Source organism: Salmo salar, unplaced genomic scaffold (assembly GCF_905237065.1).
Source record: "Salmo salar unplaced genomic scaffold, Ssal_v3.1, whole genome shotgun sequence".
NCBI classification, from domain to species: domain Eukaryota; kingdom Metazoa; phylum Chordata; class Actinopteri; order Salmoniformes; family Salmonidae; genus Salmo; species Salmo salar.
The window spans coordinates 30,001-50,000 of record NW_025550171.1 but is presented as its reverse complement, the minus strand read 5'-3'; the positions used below and the strand labels follow the sequence as shown (position 1 = coordinate 50,000).

The window sequence follows — 20,000 nt, the reverse complement described above, 5'->3', positions numbered from 1 at the left end:
AGCTCAATTTCGAGTCTCATCAAAAAGGGTCCGAATACTTATGTAAAATAAGGTTTTTATTTTTTTTATGTTTAATAAATTTGCTGAATTTTCTAAAAACCTGTTTTCACTTTGTTATAATGGGGTATTGTGATGTCATTATGGGGTATTGTGATGTCATTATGGGGTATTGTGACGTCATTATGGGGTATTGTGACGTCATTATGGGGTATTGTGACGTCATTATGGGGTATTGTGACGTCATTATGGGGTATTGTGACGTCATTATGGGGTATTGTGACGTCATTATGGGGTACTGTGTGTAGATTGAGGGGGATTTAAAAAAAAAAAAAATTATAGAATAAGGCTGTAACGTAACAAAATGTGGAAAAAGTCAAAAGGGTCTGAATACTTTCCAAATGTATTTAGCTCAACTTTTTATCCATTTAATGATACGTGATGGGATCGTAACAACTCCAGAGCCTTGTCACCAGACGTGGCACATCACAGACAATCTGGAATGGCATGATGATAATGCAGAGACAGATTACAACAAAAAAAATCTACTTTTTTATTGATTAACAGACGATAGCAACAAATCAATATCTCTCAACATATCAGCCCAAGACATTGATCAGCAAAAACTCACATCTTATGAGAATTACAATTTAAAATGTAAAGTAAGCCCCTCTTTCATCAGCATCGGTACAGGGCTATTGGAATTCCTAAATGCCATATACAGAATGGTTCCTGACTCCCGTCTCCAGGTATCCAGGTATCCATCCTCATAGAGGACATGATGGATCCTGTCTGTCGGATTATAGATTCACTGCTGATTCTTCCCACGGATGCTCTTCAACCTAGTCAGATGGGAGAGGAAGGAGCAATTCATTTCATGCATGTAATGACACTGTCATAATACTGTAATATGTTTAAATGACATGGGTCAAACCGTTTTTTTTCGCCCTGGTTCAAACCGTTTTTTTTCGCCCTGGTTCAAACCGTTTTTCCGCCCTGGTTCAAACCGTTTTTCCGCCCTGGTTCAAACTGTTTTTTCGCCCTGGTTCAAACCGTTTTTCCGCCCTGGTTCAAACCGTTTTTCCGCCCTGGTTCAAACCGTTTTTCCGCCCTGGTTCAAACCGTTTTTTCGCCCTGGTTCAAACCGTTTTTCCGCCCTGGTTCAAACTGTTTTTTCGCCCTGGTTCAAACCGTTTTTTTGCCCTGGTTCAAACCGTTTTTTCGCCCTGGTTCAAACCGTTTTTCCGCCCTGGTTCAAACCGTTTTTCGCCCCTGGTTCAAACCGTTTTTTCCGCCCTGGTTCAAACCGTTTTCCGCCCCTGGTTCAAACCGTTTTTCCGCCCTGGTTCAAACTGTTTTTCCGCCCTGGTTCAAACTGTTTTTCCGCCCTGGTTCAAACCGTTTTTGCGCCCTGGTTCAAACCGTTTTTGCGCCCTGGTTCAAACTGTTTTTCCGCCCTGGTTCAAACTGTTTTTTCGCCCTGGTTCAAACTGTTTTTTCGCCCTGGTTCAAACCGTTTTTTCGCCCTGGTTCAAACCGTTTTTCCGCCCTGGTTCAAACTGTTTTTTCGCCCTGGTTCAAACCGTTTTTCGCCTGGTTCTAACTGTTTTTGGACCTGGTTATAACTGTTTTGAACAATTAAAGTTTTTAAAAAGCACCTTATTAAAAACCCATTTTGGATCAAGACATTATGAGCCAATAATAAAAAGGTGTGTTAGAGGGATTGAGTAGGCAGACCCTTCGTTATTACAAGAGGTTTCAACCCCTCCTGAGAAGTGATGTGTTTCACTTCATCAACTGACTGAAACAAGGACCATGGCCTCTGACCTTCTGAGCAGCTCTTCTGTTGACACCCCTCCTCCCTCCTCTCCGTCCTCCTGGCCGTTCCCGTCACTCCCCTCTGAGCTGCTGCCTGATGATGAAGACTCCTTCCTACTGCTCTTCTTCTGCTTGCCTTTGTGCTTGTGCCTCTTGTGCTTCTTCTTCTGCTGTTAACAACATCAACGACGACGGCAGAGAGGCGAGAGTCAAAAGGACAGACTGACAGACAGTGAACAGCGTTCCTGGAACTTCCACCAAAAACAAAGACCAAACATGTTTGGTGCAATAGAGATCCTCTTGAATAACTCACTTTACCAGTCATAGAGCAGCCTGTCAGAGAGAGACAGCGAGAGAGAGACAGCGAGAGAGAGACAGCGAGAGAGAGAGAGAGAGAGACAGCGAGAGAGAGACAGAGCGAGAGAGAGACAGCGAGAGAGAGACAGCGAGAGAGAGAGAGAGACAGCGAGAGAGAGACAGAGAGAGAGAGAGAGAGAGAGAGACAGCGAGAGAGACAGAGAGAGAGACAGCGAGAGAGAGACAGCGAGAGAGAGAGAGAGACAGCGAGAGAGAGAGACAGCGAGACAGAGAGAGAGACAGTGAGAGAGACAGCGAGAGAGAGAGAGACAGCGAGAGAGAGAGAGACAGCGAGAGAGAGAGAGAGACAGCGAGAGAGAGAGAGACAGCGAGAGAGAGAGAGACAGCGAGAGAGAGACAGCGAGAGAGAGAGAGCAGCGAGAGAGAGAGAGAGACAGCGAGAGAGAGACAGAGACAGCGAGAGAGAGAGAGAGACAGCGAGAGAGAGAGAGAGAGAGAGAGAGAGAGACAGACAGACAGACAGACAGACAGACAGACAGACAGACAGACAGACAGACAGACAGACAGACAAAGACAGAAAGATCGAGAGAGAGAGACAGCGAGAGAGAGCGAGAGAGAGACAGACAGACAGACAGACAGACAGAGAAAGACAGAAAGACCGAGAGAGACAGAGAGAGAGAGAGACAGCGAGAGAGAGAGAGAGAGAGAGAGAGACAGCGAGAGAGAGACAGACAGACAGACAGACAGACAGACAAAGACAGAAAGACCGAGAGAGAGAGAGAAAGATGGAGAGAGAGACAGAGTACTCTTAAATAGACACATTATAGTCTATTTTCCTGGGTTAACCTGTTTTCCCCAGCCCTACCTTTTTGTCCTTCTTGTGCTTGCCGTGTTTCTTGGCTTTGTGCTTCTCCTTACACTTCTTCTTGTGTTTGTCGTCCTTAGCAGAGGGAGTTGGGGACGGACGGCGCCCCGCTGCTGAAAAGACAAGCTGAGATGGTGAGACTCCAAATCACCTACATCATCGCCTCAACATGGGCTGCAACAGACTGGTTTCAACCGCTTTTTTGTGACCAACAAGAATTTAACAGATGTTAAGAAATCATGACGTCCGTTTAACCCGGAGGATTTGATTGGGTCACGATATTGGGTAAGAGACTCACTCAATGTAGAGGAAGGAGGAGGCAGCCGAGGTCCAAACTCCTCCTCTTCCACTTCCTGGTTCTGAGGGGAGGGGCAGGACCACTGGGCGTTTTGAACAGAACGTCTAAAAACAAGAAAAACGGAGTTAAAACCATCAGAGATGTCAGAGATCTCCCATCATTCTCCACTACCCAGAGAGTTAAACCCATCAGAGATCTCCCATCATTCTCCACTACCCAGAGAGTTAAAACCATCAGAGATCTCCCATCATTCTCCACTACCCAGAGAGTTAAAACCATCAGAGATCTCCCATCATTCTCCACTACCCAGAGAGTTAAAACCATCAGAGATCTCCCATCATTCTCCACTACCCAGAGAGTTAAAACCATCAGAGATCTCCCATCATTCTCCACTACCCAGAGGGTTAAAAACAGAGATCTCCCATCATTCTCCACTACCCAGAGAGTTAAACCCATCAGAGATCTCCCATCATTCTCCACTACCCAGAGAGTTAAAACCATCAGAGATCTCCCATCATTCTCCACTACCCAGAGAGTTAAAACCATCAGAGATCTCCCATCATTCTCCACTACCCAGAGGGTTAAACCCATCAGAGATCTCCCATCATTCTCCACTACCCAGAGAGTTAAACCCATCAGAGATCTCCCATCATTCTCCACTACCCAGAGAGTTAAACCCATCAGAGATCTCCCATCATTCTCCACTACCCAGAGAGTTAAAACCATCAGAGATCTCCCATCATTCTCCACTACCCAGAGAGTTAAAACCATCAGAGATCTCCCATCATTCTCCACTACCCAGAGGGTTAAAACCATCAGAGATCTCCCATCATTCTCCACTACCCAGAGAGTTAAACCCATCAGAGATCTCCCATCATTCTCCACTACCCAGAGGGTTAAAAACAGAGATCTCCCATCATTCTCCACTACCCAGAGAGTTAAACCCATCAGAGATCTCCCATCATTCTCCACTACCCAGAGGGTTAAAACCATCAGAGATCTCCCATCATTCTCCACTACCCAGAGAGTTAAAACCATCAGAGATCTCCCATCATTCTCCACTACCCAGAGAGTTAAAACCATCAGAGATCTCCCATCATTCTCCACTACCCAGAGAGTTAAAACCATCAGAGATCTCCCATCATTCTCCACTACCCAGAGAGTTAAACCCATCAGAGATCTCCCATCATTCTCCACTACCCAGAGAGTTAAAACCATCAGAGATCTCCCATCATTCTCCACTACCCAGAGAGTTAAAACCATCAGAGATCTCCCATCATTCTCCACTACCCAGAGAGTTAAAACCATCAGAGATCTCCCATCATTCTCCACTACCCAGAGAGTTAAAACCATCAGAGATCTCCCATCATTCTCCACTACCCAGAGAGTTAAACCCATCAGAGATCTCCCATCATTCTCCACTACCCAGAGAGTTAAATCCATCAGAGATCTCCCATCATTCTCCACTACCCAGAGGGTTAAACCCATCAGAGATCTCCCATCATTCTCCACTACCCAGAGAGTTAAAACCATCAGAGATCTCCCATCATTCTCCACTACCCAGAGAGTTAAACCCATCAGAGATCTCCCATCATTCTCCACTACCCAGAGAGTTAAAACCATCAGAGATCTCCCATCATTCTCCACTACCCAGAGAGTTAAAACCATCAGAGATCTCCCATCATTCTCCACTACCCAGAGGGTTAAACCCATCAGAGATCTCCCATCATTCTCCACTACCCAGAGGGTTAAATCCATGTCCATTTTATCCTCTTGTCAGAGATCTCTTAGTGTCTTGTGTCATTCTGTAATGAATACCTTGGCAGCAGCTAAATGAGGACCCATAATAAATACAAATATCTCATTATTCTCCTAACTACCCAAACAAGCCATTGTTCAACCACCCATCTATAATGGCCATAGGAACAGAAGGACCAGTGTTCCTACCTGGGTGCTGGCTGGGTGTCGCCGACACAGGAAGAGCAGGTCGGGTTGTGTTGACGTTCAGCTGGTTAGATATCTGAGGCCCGGTCCCAGCCTTGCTCCGAACACCTTCCTCCTCCTCCTCCTCCTCACTCTCTCCTTCTGAAGAAGAGGAAGACTTCTCGTCTGATGAACAGGCGAAGATGGCTTTGAACAGATCCATAGACGGCCTGCTCTCCTCTTCCTCCTCCTCCTCGTCCTTCTCGTCTTTCTGCTCCGTGTCCGGCTGCTCAGTTAGTCAGAAAGATCACAGATTAACAACATGCGACTTACAAAACATCCGTATCTCTTTCGTCTGTCATACCTCTCAGTATTACAGTGGACTGTTACATCTGTCAAACCTCTCAGTATTACAGTGGACTGTTACATCTGTCAAACCTCTCAGTATTACAGTGGACTGTCAAACCTCTCAGTATTACAGTGGACTGTCAAACCTCTCAGTATTACAGTGGACTGTTACATCTGTCAAACCTCTCAGTATTACAGTGGACTGTCAAACCTCTCAGTATTACAGTGGACTGTTACATCTGTCAAACCTCTCAGTATTACAGTGGACTGTCAAACCTCTCAGTATTACAGTGGACTGTTACATCTGTCAAACCTCTCAGTATTACAGTGGACTGTCAAACCTCTCAGTATTACAGTGGACTGTCAAACCTCTCAGTATTACAGTGGACTGTCAAACCTCTCAGTATTACAGTGGACTGTCAAACCTCTCAGTATTACAGTAGACTGTCAAACCTTTTAGTATTTCAGTGGACTGTCAAACCTCTCAGTATTACAGTGGACTGTCAAACCTTTTAGTATTACAGTGGACTGTCAAACCTCTCAGTATTACAGTGGACTGTTACATCTGTCAAACCTCTCAGTATTACAGTGGACTGTTACATCTGTCAAACCTCTCAGTATTACAGTGGACTAGGATCAGTGTATGTAGTGCAGTAGGATGGTACCAGTACCTCTACAGTAGGATCAGTGATGTAGTGTAGTAGGATGGTACCAGTACCTCTACAGTAGGATCAGTGATGTAGTGTAGTAGGATGGTACCAGTACCTCTACAGTAGGATCAGTGATGTATGTAGTGTAGTAGGATGGTACCAGTACCTCTACAGTAGGATCAGTGATGTAGTGTAGTAGGATGGTACCAGTACCTCTACAGTAGGATCAGTGATGTATGTAGTAGGATGGTACCAGAACCTCTACAGTAGGATCAGTGATGTAGTGTAGTAGGATGGTACCAGTACCTCTACAGTAGGATCAGTGATGTATGTAGTAGGATGGTACCAGAACCTCTACAGTAGGATCAGTGATGTAGTGTAGTAGGATGGTACCAGTACCTCTACAGTAGGATCAGTGATGTAGTGTAGTAGGGATGGTACCAGTACCTCTACAGTAGGATCAGTGATGTAGTGTAGTAGGATGGTACCAGAACCTCTACAGTAGGATCAGTGATGTAGTGTAGTAGGATGGTACCAGTACCTCTACAGTAGGATCAGTGATGTAGTGTAGTAGGATGGTACCAGTACCTCTACAGTAGGATCAGTGATGTATGTAGTGTAGTAGGATGGTACCAGTACCTCTACAGTAGGATCAGTGATGTAGTGTAGTAGGATGGTACCAGAACCTCTACAGTAGGATCAGTGATGTAGTGTAGTAGGATGGTACCAGTACCTCTACAGTAGGATCAGTGATGTAGTGTAGTAGGATGGTACCAGTACCTCTACAGTAGGATCAGTGATGTATGTAGTGTAGTAGGATGGTACCAGTACCTCTACAGTAGGATCAGTGTTGTATGTAGTAGGATGGTACCAGTACCTCTACAGTAGGATCAGTGGTGTAGTGTAGTAGGATGGTACCAGTACCTCTACAGTAGGATCAGTGGTGTAGTGTAGTAGGATGGTACCAGAACCTCTACAGTAGGATCAGTGATGTAGTGTAGTAGGATGGTACCAGTACCTCTACAGTAGGATCAGTGGTGTAGTGTAGTAGGATGGTACCAGTACCTCTACAGTAGGATCAGTGGTGTAGTGTAGTAGGATGGTACCAGAACCTCTACAGTAGGATCAGTGATGTAGTGTAGTAGGATGGTACCAGTACCTCTACAGTAGGATCAGTGGTGTATGTAGTGTAGTAGGATGGTACCAGTACCTCTACAGTAGGATCAGTGGTGTAGTGTAGTAGGATGGTACCAGAACCTCTACAGTAGGATCAGTGATGTAGTGTAGTAGGATGGTACCAGTACCTCTACAGTAGGATCAGTGTTGTATGTAGTGCAGTAGGATGGTACCAGAACCTCTACAGTAGGATCAGTGATGTAGTGCAGTAGGATGGTACCAGTACCTCTACAGTAGGATCAGTGATGTAGTGTAGTAGGATGGTACCAGTACCTCTACAGTAGGATCAGTGATGTAGTGCAGTAGGATGGTACCAGTACCTCTACAGTAGGATCAGTGATGTAGTGTAGTAGGATGGTACCAGTACCTCTACAGTAGGATCAGTGATGTATGTAGTAGGATGGTACCAGTACCTCTACAGTAGGATCAGTGATGTATGTAGTAGGATGGTACCAGTACCTCTACAGTAGGATCAGTGATGTAGTGTAGTAGGATGGTACCAGTACCTCTACAGTAGGATCAGTGATGTATGTAGTAGGATGGTACCAGTACCTCTACAGTAGGATCAGTGATGTAGTGTAGTAGGATGGTACCAGTACCTCTACAGTAGGATCAGTGATGTATGTAGTGCAGTAGGATGGTACCAGTACCTCTACAGTAGGATCAGTGTTGTATGTAGTAGGATGGTACCAGTACCTCTACAGTAGGATCAGTGATGTATGTAGTGTAGTAGGATGGTACCAGTACCTCTACAGTAGGATCAGTGTATGTAGTGCAGTAGGATGGTACCAGTACCTCTACAGTAGGATCAGTGATGTATGTAGTAGGATGGTACCAGTACCTCTACAGTAGGATCAGTGATGTAGTGCAGTAGGATGGTACCAGTACCTCTACAGTAGGATCAGTGATGTAGTGTAGTAGGGATGGTACCAGTACCTCTACAGTAGGATCAGTGTTGTATGTAGTAGGATGGTACCAGTACCTCTACAGTAGGATCAGTGATGTAGTGTAGTAGGATGGTACCAGTACCTCTACAGTAGGATCAGTGGTGTAGTGTAGTAGGATGGTACCAGTACCTCTACAGTAGGATCAGTGATGTATGTAGTAGGATGGTACCAGTACCTCTACAGTAGGATCAGTGATGTATGTAGTAGGATGGTACCAGTACCTCTACAGTAGGATCAGTGATGTAGTGTAGTAGGATGGTACCAGTACCTCTACAGTAGGATCAGTGATGTATGTAGTAGGATGGTACCAGTACCTCTACAGTAGGATCAGTGATGTATGTAGTAGGATGGTACCAGTACCTCTACAGTAGGATCAGTGATGTAGTGTAGTAGGATGGTACCAGTACCTCTACAGTAGGATCAGTGATGTAGTGTAGTAGGATGGTACCAGTACCTCTACAGTAGGATCAGTGATGTATGTAGTGTAGTAGGATGGTACCAGTACCTCTACAGTAGGATCAGTGATGTAGTGTAGTAGGATGGTACCAGAACCTCTACAGTAGGATCAGTGATGTATGTAGTAGGATGGTACCAGTACCTCTACAGTAGGATCAGTGATGTATGTAGTAGGATGGTACCAGTACCTCTACAGTAGGATCAGTGTTGTATGTAGTAGGATGGTACCAGTACCTCTACAGTAGGATCAGTGTTGTATGTAGTAGGATGGTACCAGTACCTCTACAGTAGGATCAGTGATGTAGTGTAGTAGGATGGTACCAGTACCTCTACAGTAGGATCAGTGATGTAGTGTAGTAGGATGGTACCAGTACCTCTACAGTAGGATCAGTGATGTAGTGCAGTAGGATGGTACCAGTACCTCTACAGTAGGATCAGTGATGTATGTAGTGTAGTAGGATGGTACCAGTACCTCTACAGTAGGATCAGTGATGTAGTGTAGTAGGATGGTACCAGTACCTCTACAGTAGGATCAGTGATGTAGTGTAGTAGGATGGTACCAGTACCTCTACAGTAGGATCAGTGATGTAGTGTAGTAGGATGGTACCAGTACCTCTACAGTAGGATCAGTGATGTAGTGTAGTAGGATGGTACCAGTACCTCTACAGTAGGATCAGTGATGTATGTAGTGTAGTAGGATGGTACCAGTACCTCTACAGTAGGATCAGTGATGTAGTGTAGTAGGATGGTACCAGTACCTCTACAGTAGGATCAGTGATGTAGTGTAGTAGGATGGTACCAGTACCTCTACAGTAGGATCAGTGATGTATGTAGTGTAGTAGGATGGTACCAGTACCTCTACAGTAGGATCAGTGATGTAGTGTAGTAGGATGGTACCAGAACCTCTACAGTAGGATCAGTGATGTAGTGTAGTAGGATGGTACCAGTACCTCTACAGTAGGATCAGTGATGTAGTGTAGTAGGATGGTACCAGTACCTCTACAGTAGGATCAGTGATGTAGTGTAGTAGGATGGTACCAGTACCTCTACAGTAGGATCAGTGGTGTAGTGTAGTAGGATGGTACCAGTACCTCTACAGTAGGATCAGTGGTGTAGTGTAGTAGGATGGTACCAGAACCTCTACAGTAGGATCAGTGATGTATGTAGTAGGATGGTACCAGTACCTCTACAGTAGGATCAGTGGTGTAGTGTAGTAGGATGGTACCAGAACCTCTACAGTAGGATCAGTGATGTAGTGTAGTAGGATGGTACCAGTACCTCTACAGTAGGATCAGTGGTGTATGTAGTGTAGTAGGATGGTACCAGTACCTCTACAGTAGGATCAGTGGTGTAGTGTAGTAGGATGGTACCAGAACCTCTACAGTAGGATCAGTGATGTAGTGTAGTAGGATGGTACCAGTACCTCTACAGTAGGATCAGTGTTGTATGTAGTGCAGTAGGATGGTACCAGAACCTCTACAGTAGGATCAGTGATGTAGTGCAGTAGGATGGTACCAGTACCTCTACAGTAGGATCAGTGATGTAGTGTAGTAGGATGGTACCAGTACCTCTACAGTAGGATCAGTGATGTAGTGCAGTAGGATGGTACCAGTACCTCTACAGTAGGATCAGTGATGTAGTGTAGTAGGATGGTACCAGTACCTCTACAGTAGGATCAGTGATGTATGTAGTAGGATGGTACCAGTACCTCTACAGTAGGATCAGTGATGTATGTAGTAGGATGGTACCAGTACCTCTACAGTAGGATCAGTGATGTAGTGTAGTAGGATGGTACCAGTACCTCTACAGTAGGATCAGTGATGTATGTAGTAGGATGGTACCAGTACCTCTACAGTAGGATCAGTGATGTAGTGTAGTAGGATGGTACCAGTACCTCTACAGTAGGATCAGTGATGTATGTAGTGCAGTAGGATGGTACCAGTACCTCTACAGTAGGATCAGTGTTGTATGTAGTAGGATGGTACCAGTACCTCTACAGTAGGATCAGTGATGTATGTAGTGTAGTAGGATGGTACCAGTACCTCTACAGTAGGATCAGTGTATGTAGTGCAGTAGGATGGTACCAGTACCTCTACAGTAGGATCAGTGATGTATGTAGTAGGATGGTACCAGTACCTCTACAGTAGGATCAGTGATGTAGTGCAGTAGGATGGTACCAGTACCTCTACAGTAGGATCAGTGATGTAGTGTAGTAGGGATGGTACCAGTACCTCTACAGTAGGATCAGTGTTGTATGTAGTAGGATGGTACCAGTACCTCTACAGTAGGATCAGTGATGTAGTGTAGTAGGATGGTACCAGTACCTCTACAGTAGGATCAGTGGTGTAGTGTAGTAGGATGGTACCAGTACCTCTACAGTAGGATCAGTGATGTATGTAGTAGGATGGTACCAGTACCTCTACAGTAGGATCAGTGATGTATGTAGTAGGATGGTACCAGTACCTCTACAGTAGGATCAGTGATGTAGTGTAGTAGGATGGTACCAGTACCTCTACAGTAGGATCAGTGATGTATGTAGTAGGATGGTACCAGTACCTCTACAGTAGGATCAGTGATGTAGTGTAGTAGGATGGTACCAGTACCTCTACAGTAGGATCAGTGATGTAGTGTAGTAGGATGGTACCAGTACCTCTACAGTAGGATCAGTGATGTATGTAGTGTAGTAGGATGGTACCAGTACCTCTACAGTAGGATCAGTGATGTAGTGTAGTAGGATGGTACCAGTACCTCTACAGTAGGATCAGTGATGTAGTGTAGTAGGATGGTACCAGAACCTCTACAGTAGGATCAGTGATGTATGTAGTAGGATGGTACCAGTACCTCTACAGTAGGATCAGTGATGTATGTAGTAGGATGGTACCAGTACCTCTACAGTAGGATCAGTGTTGTATGTAGTAGGATGGTACCAGTACCTCTACAGTAGGATCAGTGTTGTATGTAGTAGGATGGTACCAGTACCTCTACAGTAGGATCAGTGATGTAGTGTAGTAGGATGGTACCAGTACCTCTACAGTAGGATCAGTGATGTAGTGTAGTAGGATGGTACCAGTACCTCTACAGTAGGATCAGTGATGTAGTGCAGTAGGATGGTACCAGTACCTCTACAGTAGGATCAGTGATGTATGTAGTGTAGTAGGATGGTACCAGTACCTCTACAGTAGGATCAGTGATGTAGTGTAGTAGGATGGTACCAGAACCTCTACAGTAGGATCAGTGATGTAGTGTAGTAGGATGGTACCAGTACCTCTACAGTAGGATCAGTGGTGTAGTGTAGTAGGATGGTACCAGTACCTCTACAGTAGGATCAGTGATGTAGTGTAGTAGGATGGTACCAGTACCTCTACAGTAGGATCAGTGATGTAGTGTAGTAGGATGGTACCAGAACCTCTACAGTAGGATCAGTGATGTATGTAGTAGGATGGTACCAGAACCTCTACAGTAGGATCAGTGTTGTATGTAGTAGGATGGTACCAGTACCTCTACAGTAGGATCAGTGATGTATGTAGTAGGATGGTACCAGAACCTCTACAGTAGGATCAGTGGTGTATGTAGTAGGATGGTACCAGAACCTCTACAGTAGGATCAGTGATGTATGTAGTGTAGTAGGATGGTACCAGTACCTCTACAGTAGGATCCGTTGTAGGGCCATCAGTAGTAGAGGTGTCCGGTCCTGACCCAGAGGCTTCAATACGAGCCACACTGAGGAAATCACTGATTGGATCCTTCTCCTTCCTGTCCTCGTCCCCAGCCTGGCCAGACACATCCCACCTGGACCTCTTCCCTGGCTCAGAGGGCTTCACACCTACACAGAGAGGGACAGAGAGACGTAGGGGCCAGGTTTACACAGAGAGGGACAGAGAGACGTAGGGGCCAGGTTTACACAGAGAGGGACAGAGAGACGTAGGGGCCAGGTTTACACAGAGAGGGACAGAGAGACGTAGGGGCCAGGTTTACACAGAGAGGGACAGAGAGACGAAGGGCCCAGGTTTACACAGAGAGGGACAGAGAGAGACGTAGGGGCCAGGTTTACACAGAGAGGGACAGAGAGACGAAGGGCCCAGGTTTACACAGAGAGGGACAGAGAGAGACGTAGGGGCCAGGTTTACACAGAGAGGGACAGAGAGAGACGTAGGGGCCAGGTTTACACAGAGAGGGACAGAGAGAGACGTAGGGGCCAGGTTTACACAGAGAGGGACAGAGAGATGAAGGGCCCAGGTTTACACAGAGAGGGACAGAGATGAAGGGCCCAGGTTTACACAGAGAGGGACAGAGAGACGTAGGGGCCAGGTTTACACAGAGAGGGACAGAGAGAGACGTAGGGGCCAGGTTTACACAGAGAGGGACAGAGAGACGTAGGGGCCAGGTTTACACAGAGAGGGACAGAGAGACGTAGGGGGCCAGGTTTACACAGAGAGGGACAGAGAGACGAAGGGCCCAGGTTTACACAGAGAGGGACAGAGAGAGACGTAGGGGCCAGGTTTACAAGAGAGGGACAGAGAGAGACGTAGGGGCCAGGTTTACACAGAGAGGGACAGAGAGAGACGTAGGGGCCAGGTTTACACAGAGAGGGACAGAGAGAGACGTAGGGGCCAGGTTTACACAGAGAGGGAAAGAGATATGAAGGGCCAGGTTTACACAGAGAGGGACAGAGACGTAGGGGCCAGGGTTTACACAGAGAGGGACAGAGAGAAGTAGGGGCCAGGTTTACACAGAGAGGGACAGAGAGATGAAGGGCCCAGGTTTACACAGAGAGGGACAGAGATGAAGGGCCCAGGTTTACACAGAGAGGGACAGAGAGACGTAGGGGCCAGGTTTACACAGAGAGGGACAGAGAGAAGTAGGGGCCAGGTTTACACAGAGAGGGACAGAGAGATGAAGGGCCCAGGTTTACACAGAGAGGGACAGAGAGAGACGTAGGGGCCAGGTTTACACAGAGAGGGACAGAGAGAGACGTAGGGGCCAGGTTTACACAGAGAGGGACAGAGACGTAGGGGCCAGGTTTACACAGAGAGGGACAGAGAGAGACGTAGGGGCCAGGTTTACACAGAGAGGGACAGAGAGAGATGTAGGGGCCAGGTTTACACAGAGAGGGACAGAGAGAGACGTAGGGGCCAGGTTTACACAGAGAGGGACAGAGAGAGACGTAGGGGCCAGGTTTACACAGAGAGGGACAGAGAGAGACGTAGGGGCCAGGTTTACACAGAGAGGGACAGAGAGACGTAGGGCCTTATTATTAAAGATGTAGTTTGAGTATAACTCTGACTGGTGTGAAAGGTTTCTCTCTCCTCATTTGATAAGACAGAAATAAACCACCACAAAATGTCCAAGGGTTTGAGACGTTCAGTAATGAGACTGAAGAGGTAATAACACATTAACACATTAACAAGTGACTAATCGATAAGATATGAAAATATCGGAAGAGTTAAATCGGGGAAATAAAGACTCCCGTGGTGCCGACTTCCTAGTTAATTAAAGTTACATGATTAAGTTTAAATCGCGTAATTAAAACAGAGAATTTATTTGATAATATACAGCCTTAACATTTAATGATAGTCAACGCCACGACGCTCTGATATTCTCCCCGTAACACTTGAGATAAAATGTGAAGTGTCTGGATGAAGTGGAACTGATTGTTTGTTACCTTGTGGAGCGGGGGAAGCACTAGCTGTTGGACTCTCTGATACAGTCAGGAAGTTGAACACAGAGAACTTGTCTCTCTTCACTTTGGGCATTCCCACAAACCCTGACCTGGATAAAGAACAACAAGTTATATCTGATAAACCCTGACCTGGATAAACAACAACAAGTTATATCTGATAAACCCTGACCTGGATAAACAACAACAAGTTATATCTGATAAACCCTGACCTGGATAAACAACAACAAGTTATATCTGATAAACCCTGACCTGGATAAACAACAACAAGTTATATCTGATAAACCCTGACCTGGATAAACAACAAGTTATATCTGATAAACCCTGACCTGGATAAACAACAACAAGTTATATCTGATAAACCCTGACCTGGATAAACAACAACAAGTTATATCTGATAAACCCTGACCTGGATAAACAACAACAATTATATCTGACTAACCGTGTGTGTGTGTGTGTGTGGTGTGTGTGTGTGTCGTACCCAGGATAGGGGTCAGGTACATTGAACCTCTTGCAGAGCAGTTTGTCAGGGTGCCATTCAAACGAGTCTCTGGTCAGTTTTCCAAACATCTTCATCTTTACGGCTTCCTGCTTGTCATCCACATCATTCTGAAGACAAAAAAAGGCAAAACAAAAGGATCAAATCAAATGTATTTATAAAAGCCTTTCTTACATCAGCTGACATCTCAAAGTGCTGTACAGAAACCCAGCCTAAAACCCCCCAAAACAGCAAGCAATGCAGGTGTAGAAGCACGGTGGCTAGGAAAAACTCCCTAGAAAGGCCAGAACCTAGGAAGAAACCTAGAGAGGAACCAGGCTATGAGGGGTGGCTAGGAAAAACTCCCTAGAAAGGCCAAAACCTAGGAAGAAACCTAGAGAGGAACCAGGCTATGAGGGGTGGCCAGTCCTCTTCTGGCTGTGCCGGGTGGATATTATAACAGAACATGGCCAAGATGTTCAAATGTTCATAGATGACCAGCAGGGTCAGATAATAATAATCACAGTGGTTGTCGAGGGTTCAACAGGTCAGCACCTCAGGAGTAAATGTCAGTTGGCTTTTCATAGCCGATCATTCAGAGTATCTCTACCGCTCCTGCTGTCTCTAGAGAGTTGAAAACAGCAGGTCTGGGACAGGTAGCACGTCCGGTGAACAGGTCAGGGTTCCATAGCCGCAGGCAGAACAGTTGAAACTGGAGCAGCAGCACGGCCAGGTGGACTGGGGACAGCAACAGGATCAACCCACTGAGCCTCATGCCCAATCCTGGATGCACAGCCTGTAAACCCCAATCCTGGATGCCCAGACTGTAAACCCCAATCCTGGATGCCCAGACTGTAAACCCCAATCCTGGATGCCCAGACTGTAAACCCCAATCCTGGATGCCCAGACTGTAAACCCCAATCCTGGATGCCCAGACTGTAAACCCCAATCCTGGATGCCCAGACTGTAAACCCCAATCCTGGATGCCCAGCCTGTAAACCCCAATCCTGGATGCCCAGCCTGTAAACCCCAATCCTGGATGCCCAGCCTGTAAACCCCAATCCTGGATGCCCAGCCTGTAAACCCCAATCCTGGATGCCCAGCCTGTAAACCCCAATCCTGGATGCCCAGCCTGTAACTCACATGCAAAGAATTGAGCAGAAAGAGATACATAAACTCTAATAATCTAGTTGGTGTTTTTAGCATATAGCTTGAACCCATTTTACGTTTTTGAGTCATTTAGCAGACACTCACCCAGAGCGACTTAGAGGAGCAATTAGGGCCGAGTGAACATTAACAGTTCTATTTATTTATTTTTTAACCAAATCGGCTCAGGGATTCGAACCATCAACCTTTTGGATTACTGGCCTAACGCTCCTGCGTACGGGCCAGGCCATCATTTAGAATACAGTATCCATCCACATTGACGGGTCTGTAAAAGTCAAAGTGTGATTTATAATAGACATTTAGCAATAAAACCACAATGGATTTGTCATTCTTAACGTATAGAAATATACCTCTGTGTGTTTTGGTTGTTAGCTCAGACGGACAGCGAAAAAAAACAACAATACTTTCTCTGACTGTTATGACAGAATATGGGTTCATCCTGCAGGTGGTTTCTGACACTAATTCCATCTGTATAACAATCCCTTGAGTCTAAATTAGGTCAGGGATTCCTCCTCCCCCCCGTCGTTGTTCACTACCAGCCGCTAACAAAAGACACTGGGGCTCATGTCCACAACACCGATGCAGTGGTTATAAAGCTGAGCCAAAATATGGCCTACGGGTTTATTGAAACTCTACACTCAAGCTGTTGTGATATGTTGAATTTTATTACTGTAAGCAATTATTGCAAGGCACATTATGACACAAAACCAGGTATAAACAGAGATGAACAAGGAAGTAAGGCCAGGTATTAACAGAGACGGACAAGGAAGTAAGGCCAGGTATTAACAGAGACGGACAAGGAAGTAAGGCCAGGTATTAACAGAGACGGACAAGGAAGTAAGGCCAGGTATTAACAGAGACGGACAAGGAAGTAAGGCCAGGTATTAACAGAGACGGACAAGGAAGTAAGGCCAGGTATTAACAGAGACGGACAAGGAAGTAAGGCCAGGTATTAACAGAGACGGACAAGGAAGTAAGGCCAGGTATTAACAGAGACGGACAAGGAAGTAAGGCCAGGTATTAACAGAGACGAACAACAATCCTTTCAACATTAACGGTGAAGCTGTGGAGAGAGCTGCCTACCTCCTGATCTCTCCTCAGTATTGATTACCCACAATCCTTTCAACATTAACAGTGAAGCTGTGGAGAGAGCTGCCTACCTCCTGATCTCGTGTCACCTCCACAGTGTCTGCCTCCACACCGTCGTCCTGTTTCCCTCTGGTGAAGCGACAGGACAGAGACGAGCTGCTGGGCTTGTAGAGGAGAGCAGCGCGGACGAACTCGTCCCTCTCTCTCCCTCTCTCCCACTCTGTCATGGTGGGGTCCAAGCTCAACTCCAGGGCGTCTGGACAGAGTTGAGGAGAGGGTTAGACGGTGAGGATAAAAAAAATTAAAAAAAAAACATAATTGGAATCTTAGTGGATAAAAACGCACGATGGGAGAGGAGTGCCCTAAAATTAGAACGTGGGATGATTCTTCAGAACGTTTTTTTTTTTTTTAAAGGTTGTCCATGTCTGTGATCCACATGACAAGTATGTGGTTTTATTGTCTTAACAGGACCATAATAACATTACAATACCAGATTGTCATTGTCAAGCACTTTTGTCTTTGTTAAAAATGGCAGTCAAAAATCAGTTCTCTGTACCTCCCGTCTCCAGGTCTGTTTTTCGAAAGAGCCTCTCCGTTTCATAGAATAAAAGTCCATTGTATCTGTTTGACACCATGCAGCCTCCGTACCTCTGTCTCCCTGTTTGAGCTGGTCTATGTAGAGGTCGTATCGGGCCTGTTTATGAGGGGTCCTCTCAAAGGGTTTGAAGGTCTGTCCTGTCTGGGCCTGAGCTGTCGGACCGCTCCACACACTCAGAGCTTCCTGCTGCAGCTGCTCTGATTGAGGAGCAAACCTGGATGGATTTAAACTGAGACTCAGTGATCTGATGTTACCAGGAGCAGCAGGATATTGTAGATGAGAGCCATGCGAGACCTATCAGTGCATTGTTTTGTCATACCTCTGGTATACCACAGCTGACAGCCAATCAGCATTCAGGGCTCGAAACACCCAGTTTATAATACAAGACACTGAACACCGGACTACAACACAAGACACAGGACTACAATACAAGATATAGAAGACAGGACTACAATACAAGACACAGGACTACAATACAGAACTACAATACAAGACACAGGACTACAATACAAGACACAGGACTACAATACAGAACACAGGACTACAATACAAGACTACAATACAGAACACAGGACTACAATACAAGACACAGGACTACAATACAAGATATAGAAGACAGGACTACAATACAAGACACAGGACTACAATACAGAACTACAATACAAGACACAGGACTACAATACAAGACACAGGACTACAATACAGAACTACAATACAAGACACAGGACTACAATACAGAACACAGGACTACAATACAAGACTACAATACAGAACACAGGACTACAATACAAGACACAGGACTACAATACAAGACACAGGACTACAATACAGAACACAGGACTACAATACAAGACAAAGGACTACAATACAGAACACAGGACTACAATACAAGACACAGGACTACAATACAGAACACAGGACTACAATACAGAACACAGGACTACAATACAAGACACAGGACTACAATACAAGACACAGGACTACAATACAAGACACAGGACTACAATACAGAACACAGGACTACAACACACAATATAGAAGACTGGACTACAATACAATATATAGAAGACAGGACTACAATACAAGACACAGGACTACAATACAAGATATAGAAGACACTGGACTAAAATACAAGATATAGAAGACAGGACTACAATACAAGACACAGGACTACAATACAAGATATAGAAGACAGGACTACAATACAAGATATAGAAGACAGGACTACAATACAAGACACAGGACTACAATACAAGATATAGAAGACAGGACTACAATACAAGATATAGAAGACAGGACTACAATACAAGACACAGGACTACAATACAAGATATAGAAGACAGGACTACAATACAAGACACAGGACTACAATACAAGACACAGGACTACAATACAAGACACAGGACTACAATACAAGACACAGGACTACAATACAGAACACAGGACTACAATACAGAACACAGGACTACAACACACAATATAGAAGACTGGACTACAATACAAGACACAGGACTACAATACAGAACACAGGACTACAATATAGAACACGACTACAATACAAGACAGGACTACAACACAGAAGACAGGACTACAATATAGAACACAGGACTACAAGACTACAATACAAGACACAGGACTACAATACAGAACACAGGACTACAATATAGAACACGACTACAATACAAGACAGGACTACAACACAGAACACAGAGATGGTTCAGACATGGTGAGACAGACAGACATAAAAAGGTGTACCTGCTAGACAGGGCCTTCTGGGCCGAGGCTCTGGCTGCTGCAGCCACCACAGCTGCTCTGGCCTCCCCAGGGGTGAGCTGTCTGGGGCCTGGAGGGGGGAGGACAGGGGAGGACCAGCCAGGGGTGAGCTGTCTGGGGCCTGGAGGGGGGAGGACAGGGGAGGACCAGCCAGGGGTGAGCTGTCTGGGGCCTGAGCTGGTATCTGAGGAGGGCCTCCGTAGGCCGCAGAGTCTCTCTCTGTCCTCAACCTTCAGCAGGTCAAACACAGAGCTGGGGCCTGGAGGGAGGAGGACAGGGGAGGAGACAGGGCAGGGAGGGAGGAGGACAGGGGAGGAGACAGGGCATGGGGAGGGGAGGAGACAGGGCAGGGGGGGAGACAGGGCAGGGGGGAGGAGGACAGGGGAGGAGACAGGGCATGGAGGGGGAGGAGACAGGGCAGG

At 45.8% G+C, this 20,000-nt stretch overlaps 1 pseudogene; it reads right to left on the bottom strand.

Moving 5' to 3' along the window:
• Positions 1–526: 526 nt before the first annotated feature.
• Positions 527–20,000, bottom strand: part of LOC106588131 (G patch domain-containing protein 1-like) — a 38,731-nt pseudogene continuing 19,257 nt past the window's right edge.